The 12,350-nt window shown below is 42.5% G+C and overlaps 2 long non-coding RNA genes across 2 annotated transcripts in view; both read right to left on the bottom strand.

Moving 5' to 3' along the window:
- Window positions 1-534: 534 nt before the first annotated feature.
- LOC109291820 overlaps window positions 535-12,350 on the bottom strand; it is a 17,616-nt gene continuing 5,800 nt past the window's right edge. Inside the window, exon 3 of the long non-coding RNA XR_002095959.1 lies at window positions 535-2,194. This is a non-coding gene — a long non-coding RNA (uncharacterized LOC109291820). The remainder of the gene's footprint in view (window positions 2,195-12,350) is intronic.
- Window positions 9,379-12,350, bottom strand: part of LOC109291821 — a 5,216-nt gene continuing 2,244 nt past the window's right edge. The window contains exon 2 of the long non-coding RNA XR_002095960.1: window positions 9,379-11,968. This is a non-coding gene — a long non-coding RNA (uncharacterized LOC109291821). The remainder of the gene's footprint in view (window positions 11,969-12,350) is intronic.

Below are 12,350 nucleotides of genomic sequence, written 5' to 3'. Positions count from 1 at the left end.
TAACTGTTCTACACAAGTGAGAGCAAAGAAGAGAGCCTTGCGAGTAGCTGGGAGGCAGAAGTTCAGAGACTTGCAGGTCCATAGGAGTAGCCAGTTAGGTTAAGGTATGATCTGGCAGACAGTTACCAATAGCACACCATCCAGACTTTTTGCACCTATTTTGGGGATAGGGCATGGATTTATGGGTAGCAAATGTTGGTTTGTATAATTTGTGTGTCTTTATGAATACTTCGCTAGAATGCTACTTGTCAGTCTGGGGTATTTTGTGTGATGGATCTGGAAACATGCCTTTTCATGAATTTTTAACATTGTGCATCTTGTAGGTCTTATTGCATGATTTGAGTGCCAAGGTGCGGGGCTAGGTTCACTGGCTATATACAGGGCCTGTTGTACAAACAGCAGTTGCTTGGCTGATGGGGGGGAAAAATAAAATCTTCCATATCGCTGAAAAAAAGCTCTTTCATTACACTATTGTCCTTAAAACCCAATCAAAATGAATAGGGAAAGAGCACAAACAACTGGAAATGTCTAAAATATTTTGAGTTGTTTAAACTGGGGAGGGCGGGTATTAAAAGAAATGTTACGTTTCACTTCAGAATTTGGAGGGGGAGGCTCTAAATCACAGTGAGAATTGCCTTTTCTTTTGGGACTGCTTGGGGATCTTGGGGTTTAGGAAGTAAACACAGCCTGGTGGAAGAGGATCAAACTTCAGACCTTACATGACTAAAAGAATTTAGAATGACAAATGTCACTGTCCTGGATAGAGCTACAGAGGCACTACAGTAATATGAGTTCCCTTAGGGAAAAATAGTATTTGGGTTCAAGGATCAAAGGAGGTCAGGCCCCACTTGAAGCTGCTTTTCCCCACTGGGTTGGAAACAGTTGTAGCTTGAAGGGGGAGCTCTATTATTGAACACCTGCTTCCAATAGGAAAAGCTATAGAGGGCAGATGGTGAGTTTGGAGCATACTTTCCAATGGTAACATTGGCCTGTTCATAAGGTCTATTACCTGCTTCTGCATCTTCACATCCATATAACTCCTCTTCTGTTTAATAGCTTCAATCTACTCCATCATTGTCCTCTTTGATAGCCATTGGCTCAAACTGAACTGCTATTCTGCCAGATCTTGCAATGAATGCTTCTTTGCCCTCCCAGCCCATTCCCTCTCCTTTCCACCCTTCTCAGGAACTCCCTCTATTTCTCCACAGCTTCTCAGAACATCTCTTCCTCCCTCACCTACTATATTCTCAAGTTCACTATGCATTATTCAGAGACTAACACTAGTGCCCTTGAAGGTGAGGACATTGCTGGTGCCAACTCTTTAAAGTGAGAAAAGTAACAGGCAATCATTGTTCATATTCAGTTCCCATAGCAGCAATGACAAAAGGTTTTGTTTTTTCCCCCTCACTCTGTAGTTTTGGACTGCTACCTCCAGTACCTCTTTATAGTCTTGGGAGACCCTGGAGGTGGTAAGTCCTTTTTCAGCTTTCCTCCCCTGTTCACTGGCATGGAAGGGGTTGGTATCTAGTGGGTTGCATGATAGTTTGCTACTCAATATTTTGTTTATTACTGGGGACATAGTATGGTGCCAGATACCATGAGAGTATGTATCTAATTCACAGTGTATGGCTGGGGGTGGGATTGTTTGATCATGATGAAGCCAGGCTAGTAGCTGCATTTGTGCTTCTGCAGGCAACCCTAACATTGGAGTTAACATCCCTGATGTGTTCAACAAAACATTGAGGAAAGTACCTATGTGCAAATGCAAAGTGAAAACTGCAAGGTATTTACTGGTGATATTTACCAAAACAGTGCCTTCCTATTTTTTCCTTACAGCTGGAAGGGTCATGTAGGAATCAGGAGAAAAGCATCCCTGCCCTGTAATGTTAGACAAGCACTTTCTATCTCTAAATCCCATTTCACTTGTCCTGCAGACCTGCTCAGAATTCGTCGTGTACAGATGCTGTTTTGCAATGAGTTGAAAGTATTTAGAGGGTGCCTGAGATTTGTGTCTTAATATCTGCACTGTGTGTGTGTTGCATAATTGCATTTTGCAACAGGTAAAGAACACCAGGTAAGAAGGGTACATGGGGTAAGAAGGGACTTGATCACTGCAATGGCAGATAATTTGTTAAATTAACTTGTGGTATTCTGATGATCCTGAGAGAGGAATATGTTCTAAGCATGTCTTGTTCTACAGAGGAAAGCAAAAAAGTTGTAAAAAACACCAGATCTTCATCAGTCTGACCAGAGGGACGGATTTCTTTTTTATCCCAAATCTGTCAGTCAGTTTGAGCAGTTACCTGAGAGGTTTCTAAGTATAGTAAAAGTCCTGTTATCCGGCATTTTACTAACTGGCATTTCTATTAACTGGCATTTCTGGCAGGAGGGAAGGGAAGCTCACATGCAGCAGCCACCGCTGTCACCCACCACCTGGTGCTGCCACTGCTCTGCATGTGACTGCCACCTGCCTGCCGCCGCCCACTCCGCATGTGGCCACTGCCATCTCCCCACCCCCAGAAACCCCTGTGCCTCAGGTAACTGACATTTTTAGATTACCAGCACCCCCCATTCCCCACTCATGCCCAAAAACAGGGCTTTTACTATACTAGGAACCAGTACACCATAGCCAAATGCCCACTGCTGAGTGCAGCAATGTCTATCAGAGGTGGGTGGGGGTCAGTCTGACATTTGCTTAGCATTACAAAGTCTTCCAAAAGAATTAGAAAAAGCAAGCAGAACAAACAAATTACAGAAAGCTTATATATACCTAATATCACCTATGTAAGTTAATACCAAACTTACTGACTTTACTTCTGATACGCTATTAATTTAAAACTAGCATCTTCCTTCATATCAATCTAGCTTCTATTAACCCTACTAACTGCAGGGATGTCCTCTTATAAGCACTTTTCTCAGCATGTCTTTCTGGGTTTAGTCCTTTACATCTGCCAAAAAAGCAACTTCAGTGGTAAAGTGGCTATCCTGCAATAAAATGTTGCTTACTGCATTTTCCTTTCTTTTAGCTCTGTGAGCACTTTTTACTTCAAATGCATGTCCTTTGTTCCTTCTGAAGAGATGGTACAGTCTCATAGTTCCAGTAATCTAACTGTCTGTGAACCATTGATTTTCTCTACCCATTCTGTTCTACAGTATCTTCCAATATTCAGTTTAAATATTGAAAATATTGGTATTTATAAGTATTAAGATTTTGATATGAAAAGACTAGAGATGAAGGCAACAGAGTTAACTAGTATGTAATTATGTGGCAGTCAGATGGCAACATGTGCATACTTAAGTCAATCTGCACCTATACCTTTTATATATTGTGCCTCAATTTGTATATCAGATTTTTTTATTGGGTGCTAGCCTTATAAAGTCAGATTAGCTTCTAAATAATCAAGCATGATTCTTCCTTTCCTACCTATAATAAAGGCTTGGTCCAACTAAATGGTATCCTCTTTACATTTGTGTAGTCTCTTTGTTTAAAAGTTGAGTCCTTTATTATACAACTCATTGCCATTAACAATACTGCATAACCAAATGGCCTTTGCAAGCTGAAAAGCGATTTGCACATGAAAGAATAAAAGCCAGCTTTTGCGCTCTCAGCTATACTAAGCTTTTGGTTCACAAAAATGACAATTAAAAAAGTTACCCATATTTACTCAAATATAAAATGACCCACGCCCACCCCATTTATTAGATCCTATATAGGAAAAATTTGTTGTAATTTTCCAGGTATAGAATCTAATTGTGGGAAGTTTACCTGGAACTTGTCCCCTTCCCACTGCTCCAGCAGAGAAAATAAATCTGAGGGGGTCAGGTAGCTTAATCTTACATTCAAGTAAACGCTGAATTATTTTTATCATTGCAACATTAACAAATCTGATTTTGAATGCACACAGAAAGCAAGTCTGAATACGGAAACTGGCTGTGAGGCAATGAAAGGCTAGGGCTTTGCCACTTGTCAACTGCTCTGTGGTAACTGTCCATGTGCTCACTTTTATCCTGCAGTAGACAAAAGCTAACCTACATCCACAGGGGTGAAGCTCTTGTGGGTTAGATTTAATTTACCGTGGGGTAAAAACATGCACAATAAGCAATCACCATACAACAGCTGACTTGTGGTAAAACAGCCACCCTCCTTTATCTCATGGGGAGTTATGTACCCAGAATGTCATTTTTGCATAGTCAGTTTTCAAAATAGGTTCTATTCTTTTAAAGTATGAATCTCTTTGGGCTTATTTGGAATCAAATCTCCCTTGTGTGTGTCACCGTTTTCACTTCTTATATTCAATTAACAGCGTACAGCCAAAATAGTTGAAGGAGACCCCTTAGCTCAATAAGAACCAACATTTTTTTTTTTTTTTTTACAGGAGTGCCACAAAGTAACCTTGCACCCTTCCCAAGTGCCACGCTGACCCCCTTCCTCTGCCCAGTCTGCTAATCTGCTTTCTGTTCCCTACTCTGTGCTCCTTCCTCATTTCCTGCTCTGCCTTCTACCCTATCTGCTACTGTGCTGCCTATCCCCTCCCTGATCTGTTATGTGTTACTTGTGCCACAGGTTGACTACTCCTGCCTTAACTTAGTTTTCTTCAGCAATTTAGACTTGGGTTTCAGTTGGTTCTACCTGTGTTTCCTCCACACCAGCAATAGAATATAAGAAAATGATGACATGCAGGTGTAGTTTAGGACATAATTTGCACTGCAGATTACTTATTAGTGCTGATGATGTGAATTGAAAACAAAAAAGTTTAGTTCTCTTAAATCAAGACTGTTTACACGGCTAGCAATTAGGGCAGAAAATTTCATGCAGTAATCATCTGATATGTAAATAATTGAAACAAGACATAGAACCCATGATGTCATGTAAATAAGTCACTCTTTACAATCAAACTACATGTTAAATGGAAAAATATAAGAAACTTGCACTCATGTCTTGTAGGACACTTGGGTTATGGGTGCCAAATTCTGCAGAACAGAAGATATGCATAACATGGATTGGCTATGATATCAAACTTATTTTATTCCCAGGACTCTGTAATTCAATGCACAATTGACAAAAAGGGTATGGTCATCTTTTATTGACTAATTTTAAAATATTTTAAAGTATTCTATCTACCCCTGAATTCCCAAGTTTTCTATAGTTTCTTCTCTTCCTTGTGTTAAAGACCTACATAGACAGAGGAAACCATGAAAATTATATTTCACAGCATTGTGTAAAGTCAACAAATTGAAAAACGATTTTTTTATCTTTTTTAATTTACAGATATCTTAGGTGTGACATCCATAGGTAAACTTAAAGCAAAAGTCCCTTTCTATTGAAATGGAATGAAAAAAGTGTTATGAGCATCTCTATCACTTTGTTTTCTCTTTCTAGCTCTGAATGTTGACATTTGTTTATTGTTGCAGTGTGGCTAGTTACAGCTTCCAAAACTCCTGGGTCTACTCTCCAAAACCACAAAATAACTTAAAAATAATAAGATCTTTAAATAAACACTTCTTGGTTTTGTTATTTGCTTTCTGATGTCACAGTCTTAATGGTTCACATTTCCCAGCATTTCTCTGAAACTGTAAGAAATGGAAACTTACAACAATTTAAAAAAAATTCACAAGGTTCACAAGAAAAAAAATCAACAAATATCACAAGAGCCATGATCAAATTATGGGAGTTGCAACAATGTTCTTAAGGTAAAACTGGGCGCACTGATCCTTTAGATCAGAGCTGTCAACAATCCAGCCCATGAATCCCTATCATCTGGCCCGCAGGGCTGCTCAGAGGTCTTAGAATAGGCCTGCACACCATATGTTGTGTGCACTGAACCAGCCCTTGCAGGCTGCATGCATCACTCGGGACCAAATCTGGCACATATGCACTGCACACTTAGCAGCCCAGGTACACACACCATGTAAGGTACGTGGCTGGATCTGGTGTGTGCACAGCACCTGGGGCTTGCCACTTGTGGACAGCATGAAATACTCAGACCAGATAGGTCCTGTGCACACAATCTGGCGCACAGGGCTGGTCTGTGGACCAGCCCCATGCTATTCATCCATCCTGCAGACTGGTTCTACACTACTCACATGATCCCTGGGGCCTGATGTATTTGACATCCAGGCTTTAGACAAATGTTATCTAACGGCTCTGTTCTTCAAAGACTTCTAAACCTGCTGATCTCCAGAAGAGCTGGACCAGGACTTCTCCAGTCAGCTTATGGAGGCAGTTAGGTCAAGGGATGTTACTGTCATGGGTGACCTAAACTACCCAGACATTTGCTGGGAGGAGCAGACAGCCAGGTCTGACTGCTCGTGTAGGTTCCTGGCTCTATTACAGGACCTTTACCTTATCCAGGAAGTGCACAGCCCTACTAGGGGTAACACCTTGCTGGACCTGGTCCTGGCCACGGGGGATGACCTGGTGAGGGGACTGCAGGTCTTTGACCACCTGGGCAGTAGCGATCATTCACTATCCAACGCAGGGTGTCAAGGGCTTACACCAAGGCTAAAGCCCTTGACTTCAGAAGGGCCAACTTCAAAGAGCTTAGGAGACTAGTGGGGGAGGCACTGAGGGCCCAGAAGGTAGAGGAGATGGGAGTCCACAAGGGATGGTCGTACCTTAAGGGGCGATCCTCCAGGTCCAAAGGATAACAGAGAGAAGCAAGGGGGGTAAGAGTGCTCAGAAACCCCCTTGGCTCAGCAAGGGCATTCGGCAATGCCTGAGGACTAAAAGGGGGGGCACACAACCAGTGGAAGGGAGGAGCTATCACCAAGGAGGAGTATTCCTCATTGGCCCGTGAGTGTAGGAGGGCTATTAGGAAGGCCAAGGCAGAGATGGAACCAGGCTAGCGACCAGGATTAAGGACAACAAAAAGTCCTTTTTCAAGTACATTGGTAGCAAGAAGAGGGCACCAGGCAATGTAGGGCCCCTGCAAGATGCAAATGGTAATCTTGTGGCTACGCCAGAAAAGAAAGCTGATATTTTTAACAGTTTCTTTGCCTCTGTTTTCTTGAACAGGGACCGGGACATCCCACCTACCAGTGGTAGGGACAGTCTCAGGGATAGCTCTGTCAGGCCTTCAGTCAGTGCAGATGTAGTTAGGGTTCTTCTGGAAGGGCTAGACATTTTTAAATCTGCAGGTCCAGATGCCCTCCACCCAAGGGTGTTGAGGGAGCTGGTAGGGGTCATCGCAGAGCCCTTGGCCTGACTATATGAGCATTCGTGGTCTTCTGGCCAGGTGCTGGGGGATTAGAAACTGGCTAATGTAGTCCCAATTTTCAATAAAGGGAGGGGGGAGGACCCAAGTAACGATAGGCCTGTAAGCCTCACCTCGGCGCTGGGGAAGATCATGGAGAGAATCATCAAGAAGTGCATCTGTGGGGGGCCAGCAGGGGAGATAGTGCTCAGGGGCAATCAGCATGGGTTCATCAAAGGCAGGTCCCGCCTGAGCAACCTGATTGCCTTTTATGACCAGGTAACTAAATCCTTGGATGATGGTGTCACCATGGACGTAGTCTTTCTAGACTTTAAGAAGGCCTTTGACACTGTCTCTCACCCCATCGTCATCAATAAATTAAGTGACTGTGGCATTGATGCCTACACGGTTGGATGGGTAAAAAAATTGGCTGATGGGGTGCACCCAGAGAGTAGTGGTGTACGGGTTGTACTCAACCTGGCGAGATGTGAGCAGTGGGGTACCCCAGGGCTTGGTCCTCGGGCCTGCACTGTTTAACATCTTCATCAGTGACTTGGACGAGGGGGTGGAAAGCACGCTGTCCAAATTTTCTGATGACACTAAGATGTGGGGCGAGGTGGACCCATTTGAAGGGAGAGAGAGGCTGCAAACAGATTTAGACAGACTACAGAAGTGGGCAGATGAGACTAGGATGGGATTCAAGGTAGATAAATGCAGGGTGCTGCACCTTGGGAGAAGGAATCCACAGCATACATACAGGCTGGGGAGTTCCCCTCTTGGAAGCACAGAGGCAGAACGGGATCTTGGAGTCATTATTGACTCCAAGATGAACATGAGCCGCCAATGCCAGACCACAGCCAGCAAGGCCAGCCATACCTTGTCATGCATCCAAAGATGCATCTCAAGCTGGTCCAGAGAGGTGATACTCCACCCTCTATGCGACACTGGTTAGGCCGCAATTGGAGTACTGCATCCAGTACTGGGCACCGCACTTTAAAAAGGATGTGGCCAGCCTGGAGAGGGTTCAGAGGGCCACCCGTTTGGTGAGAGGGCAGCAGGACAGCCCCTATGAGGAGAGACTGAGGGACCTGTACCTGTTCAGCCTCAGCAAGAGGAGGCTGAGGGGGGACCTGGTGGCTGCCTACAAACTCATCAGGGGAGATCAACAGCAAATAGGTAGAGCCCTTTTCTCCCCAGCACTACCTGGGGTGACGAGGAACAATGGTAATAAGCTGATGGAGAATAGCTTTAGGTTAGAGATCAGAAGGCAGTATTTTACAGTTAGGGTCGCCAAAATCTGAAATCAACTTCCCAGGGAAGTGGTCCTCGCCTCTACCTTGGGCAAATTCAAGAGGAGGTTGGATGATCACCTGTCTGGGGTCTTGTGAACCCAGCATTCATTCCTCCCTGTGGCAGGGGGTCAGGCTAGATGATATGTTCAGGTCCCTCCTGACCCTAGACTATGAAACTATGAAACTAATAGGCTACTTTCTAAGCTCATTGTGCACTCAAATTTTCAGTTAGCTTAACTGAGTCTGTCAGGGGTGGGCAATTATTTGGTTGGAAGGCCACTTAACAAGTTTTGGTGAACTGTTGAGGGCGGGACAGGGAGATGCCAATTGATCCTATCTGGCCTGTTGGCTGCTACCAGGAGCCTGAGGAGGGAGGCTCCTGGTGACAGCCAGCCCCTGCAGCTTGATCTTCAGTCACTCCCCCACAGCCGGCATAAACTCACCTCCTAGTGGGACTGTGGTGGCAGTGGTTTATCATGATGGGCAGGTGTGGTGGCTACTTGACACCTGCCTTGCACCCTGTGTGGGCCAGCAGCCAGCGGCTGTGGTGCCAGGACTGCGCAGCTGCAGCACCAACAGGAAGGTGGATGGGTGGAGGGACTGGATGCAGGAGGGAGCACAGGAGTCTGTGCACTGTCAGTCTGGCCTCAGCTGCAGCAGAGCGAGCAGCCTGGGGCCCAGCCCCACTCCTCAGGCTCTCAGTGGTAGCTGGCGGGCTGGATAAGATCAACTGGAGGACTGGATACAGCCTGTGAGCCATATTTTTCTCACCCCTGTTACATGTGCTCAACATCCATGAAAATCAGACCACAAGCATTCACAACTTGTACCAGGGCTGACAGAGCAAAAGAGCAGGCAAGCAAATGTTAGGCAGATTCAGCTGATTGGTTTTAAAAGATTTTTCAGATTTGCAGTACAGTTCAATACCTGACAAACTGAAACAGTAAAATTTCACTGCAACCTTTCTCCTACAATTTAACAGGAAATACGTAAATAAAGCATCCACCTTGCCTCCCAGGAGTATGATGTAAATTAATGTCTGACACACAATATGAGAAGAAAAAAGCATGTGGGAGTGGCAGGCAGCAACATGTAGCATTGAGGTTAAGTAACATGCATAATATATTTAAAGAAAAACTGACACACCATTTAAGATGACTTTGACACTTAGAATAGTTTTTAAAAGTATCATTAGTTTGCATTTAATTTTAGAAACAAACATTATAAGGCCAACTTCACTGTTAGAGTAAGCAAGGGACACTCTTCTGAAGTCAGTGGCCAGCAGGGAATTTGTCTCAGAGAATTTTATCCAACAAAGAATCTGTGAAGCATTTGTCTTATCTCCTAGGGACAGGAGATTTCTAATAAGCATTCACTACACTTTTGATTAATTCTAAAACCTACATGGACTGAGAAGCCTTGATGTTTGAAGAATGTCTACAAAAAGACGTATTATTATGATCTGAAAAGTAGCTATGGAAAATATGCATCAAAAGATCTGTGTGTTTATCCATATCTGCTTATGTCAGAGAAAAAAAAAGTTACAATTGCCTTTCACATCTGTTACTCCTGTAGTCTCAACGCAGTGACTGAAGATCAAGCTAGATTCTATTTTGACATAAATATCCAGAACATTAACAAAGTAGCAGTTATACAATCTCTTGCTAATGGTGCATCCAGCATAAAAACAGATCTTGACTTCCAGATACCAGATTGAATTTTCAGGCAGAATGGCTGGGGGGAACTCTTTACATGTCTTTCTTTAAGTAAAATAGGATGCTACTTAACCTCCACATTAAAACATTTTTGATCCACTGACAAAAAGCATGAGGTGCTCTGTATCAGATGGGTACATCTGCTGTAGAGTGATTCATTGGAAATATACTTGCTGACTTTATTTATATTTACAATTCATAGCATTACTTCACTTTAATAAAAGGTAAATGAGTCCCTACAGACTGTCATAGTAATCTGTGAATATCCAACCCTGCTCAGCCAAAACATTCCCAGTGTTACCCACTACTCCTTGTTTTGCAATCTGATTTTGGACGTTACTCAATTTATAATCTCTCTCACCGTTTCTTAAGTAAAAACATAGTGGACAATAAAAAAACCTTGAAAAAAAATAATCTAAGCAATGTTTCATCAGAGAATGTAGTAGTCAAATACCTATACTTTTTTCCTTGGGATTTTGCAATTGTGGGTAACCACATAAATGACAAATTTAAGCTAATAATGGAAAAAATATTTGGCCTTCAGTCAAAAATGTTTTTTTTTCCAATTAGAATTTTTTTTTTGACAAAAGCAGATATACAAACCTTTTTGTTTGGTTGAAAACTCTCGCAGCAATGTTTGATGGAAATGTTTACCCACTGCTATTCATGGTTTGGGTTTTTTTGTTGATTACCTGGAATCATATCCTGGTCCCTTCTTAAGGACATAGAGCACCCTCGCCCACTAAAACTAGTACAGTTCACTGGCCAGAGTATTTGGGGATATCATGCAAGAGATTTGCACCTAGTATTCCGTACTTTGCTTTGCTGTACTCCTGTATGTGAGAGGTGCAGGAACCCAGTAACTCCACCAAATATTCTCTGGGCAAGGCTAGACAGCTTGTTAATATCTATGGAGTGATTTGCAGTATGCATCCTGACATTTAGGCTGCATGTTTGTTCTAATATAGAGTCCATAATTATAACGTTATATATTTTTACATATATAATGTATATTTTATTCTTTATTAGTTTTGTAGTTTGTGTTAGTCTCTTAGCAGTGCCTCAGTATTATAGTTTCAGTATCCTATGCTCCAATAATCTTTACTAAATATTTAAGTCAAATATTATTAACCTAATGCTCCATGCTAGTGTGTATCCTGTCTTGTGCCCATTTGTAATGTCCTCTTAAAAACTTGAAAATAATCCTATCTATTGCTTTTATCCTTTCCCACTTAGAAACTATTGATTTTCTTTTCCTCTCTTGCCTTTTGTTTGTTGCATTGGATGGATATGAAGGCTGGGTTATTTTGAACAATGCAGCAGCTTTAACATTCACTGTATTGAATTATATCAACACTTTTTTTGTCTGCATACAACCATTTTTGATTACCTTAATGCAGTTACTAAAAAAGATATTTAGGGTAACAAGGAACATAGAGTATTTTGTTTTTATGGGACCTATGAAAAGATTAGTTTCTGATTTTGTCTTTAATGTCTCAAACAAGTTCCTTTAGACAAAAAGACAGCTGTTCTAGCAAGATGCATGTTATAAATCAAGTTTCTTCTAAGTTTAAAAAATTAAAAATCAGAAATTTGTTAATAACCAGCACACAATTTTCACAGTCACTTTTCAGAACAGAAACTTACTCTGTGTGACTCAGAGTCAGATCTGGTTATTTATGTGACAAAAAACGTTTAATTTTTTTATTCCTCCTTAATTATGTAGGGTCCTCAGCCTCAAAAGAAGAATAAAACATTAATTTTCCATCTTCTGCAGTCATAGAATCATAGAAGTAGGGTCGGAAGGGACCTTGTAGATCTTCAAATGCGACATCCTGCCTGGGCAGGAGAAGAAACTGGGCTCAAATGACTCCAGCCAGGTAGGCATCAAGCCTCTTCTTAAAGACCCCCAGGGTAGGAGCCAGCACCACTTCCCTTGGAAGTTGGTTCCAGATCCTAGTCACCCTGACTGTGAAGTAGTTCTTACGGATGTCTAATCTAAACCTACTCTCCAACAACTTATCGCCGTTATTCCTTGTTATGCCAGGGGGTGCTAGGGGAAACAAGGTCTCTCCTAAACCCTTCTGGTCCCCCCTAGTGAGTTTATAGACAGTCACCAGGTCCCCCCTCAGTCTTCTCTTGTGAAGGCT

This window comes from Gavialis gangeticus, unplaced genomic scaffold, assembly GCF_001723915.1.
Source record: "Gavialis gangeticus isolate Ggan-Ray unplaced genomic scaffold, GavGan_comp1, whole genome shotgun sequence".
Classification (NCBI taxonomy): Eukaryota; Metazoa; Chordata; order Crocodylia; family Gavialidae; genus Gavialis; species Gavialis gangeticus.
The sequence above is the reverse complement of the archived record's forward strand: the minus strand, read 5'-3'. Positions and strand labels throughout refer to the sequence as shown.